Below are 2,092 nucleotides of genomic sequence, written 5' to 3' on the forward strand. Positions count from 1 at the left end.
CAGCTAGTTGAAAATCCTAGTTTTTATATATGCAGTTCTTTATACATTTTTATTGCATTGTAAGTGGCTTTAGGACACCTCATGGGAAGCCATTAAAAATCCAATGAATAATGTAGCAGTGACCATTAACTTAATGAAAGAACGTAAGCTTTCAAAGAATGTCAGTTCCTTTGTTAGTGGCAAAAAATCTATATAACGATACAATATGATATCTTTATTGTCATTGTCCCATACAGAACAATGAAATTGAAAACAAGACAGTTAATGGAATATTTAAAATCTGGCTGCAATTCCAAACACATAGACAACCAGCTCTAAGTGCATTCTTATTAATTAAGTCCTAATATATCAGCTGGACCATAAAGAAGGCTGATCGCCGAAGAATTGATGCTTTTGAATTATGGTGCTGGAGAAGACTCTTGAGAGTCCCATGGACTGCAAGAAGATCAAACGCATCCATTCTTAAGGAAATCAGCCCTGAGTGCTCACTGGAAGGACAGATCGTGAAGCTGAGGCTCCAGTACTTTGGCCACCTCATGAGAAGAGAAGACTCCCTGGAGAAGACACTGATGCTGGGAAAGATGGAGGGCACAAGGAGAAGGGGGCGACAGAGGATGAGATGGTTGGATAGTGTTTTTGAGGTTACCAGCATGGGTTTGGCCAAGCTGCGGGAGGTAGTGGAGGACAGAGGTGCCTGGCGTGCTCTGGTCCATGGGGTCACGAAGAGTCAAACACGACTAAACGACTAAACAACAACAACAATATCAGATGGGCCCTCCAGGACATAGTAAGATCCATTATTAACCTCACTTCTTAATAAGCATTCTTAAATCAGTTGATTTCAGTGGGCCTAGACATGACACTTATGATGTCCTGCCTCCCCCATTAAAATGTTTTCTTGTTTTTTTTTTATAGGGATTTGGTTTGTTTTAGATTCATCTTGGAAGTCAGCCTGGGAATGCTTTTTACGCTGAAGGTCTGAACCACATTTATTAAATAAACAAATGTCATCTTGTTTATAACACTTGCATACTATCTATAGGCATTTGCCTTAGATGCAAATGGCGTTGTTCTATACCAGTACAGTGGTACCTCGGGTTACATACGCTTCAGGTTACTTGCGCTTCAGGTTACAGACTCCTCTAACCCAGAAATAGTACCTCGGGTTAAGAACTTTGCTTCAGGATGAGAATAGAAATCATGCTCCGGTGGCGCGGCAGCAACAGGAGGCCCCATTAGCTAAAGTGGTGCTTCAGGTTAAGAACAGTTTCAGGTTAAGAACGGACCTCCGGAACGAATTAAGTACTTAACCCGAGGTACCACTGTATATGAAAACATTATTATAGCCAAACAATAATAAGTCAGCTCACATTAACAATCTTAATTTAAATCTATATATATTAACATAAGCAGCCCACATGCCGAGATAGAAAACCAAATGAGACTGATATACAGTTGAAAGAGCAGTAAGTTATTCAGACCACCGAGGGAAGGGGTGGTGGGTGCTTTTCTTCCAAGTCCATTTATCTTGGTCATCTGTGATGCGGAAACAAACAGCATTAATTGAAATTAGTAAATTGCATGTTGTATTGCATTAATTCTTGCATTGCAGGGGGTTGGACTAGTTGACCACGAGTCTCAAGTCTTTGTAGTACGTAGGTGGGAATTCCGTCTGCGCTTTTCCCAAGCAGCACTAGGAGGCGCTCAAGGGTTCCATCAAATGGATGAATGGAGTAGTGTAGTTCTGTCCGCTTCCTTCCCCGACAGAAATGGTACGGCCCGAGCGCCCTTGCAGAATGGCAGTCTTGATTTCTCTTTCCCCCCCGCGCCACCCTCAATGGTACCGTCCGCAAATCCCAAACCGCGTTCCATTTTCCTGGTAGGCGACGTTCCATCGCCTCCGTCCACCCCCCTTTTTATGAGTCCCGAATGGTTTCGCCAAACCACTCCACTCCCCCCCCTCTCCGCACAAGTTCTGCTCTTTCCGCTTCCTACGTCACGGCCCCGCATTCTTTCACTCGGGAGGTCCCCGCCCCTTTCCCTTTCGGCCCCGCCCCTTGAGCGGCGCTCATTGGGCCCTCGCCTCTCCGCC

The sequence above is a fragment of the Podarcis muralis genome, chromosome 2, assembly GCF_964188315.1.
Source record: "Podarcis muralis chromosome 2, rPodMur119.hap1.1, whole genome shotgun sequence".
NCBI classification, from domain to species: Eukaryota; Metazoa; Chordata; class Lepidosauria; order Squamata; family Lacertidae; genus Podarcis; species Podarcis muralis.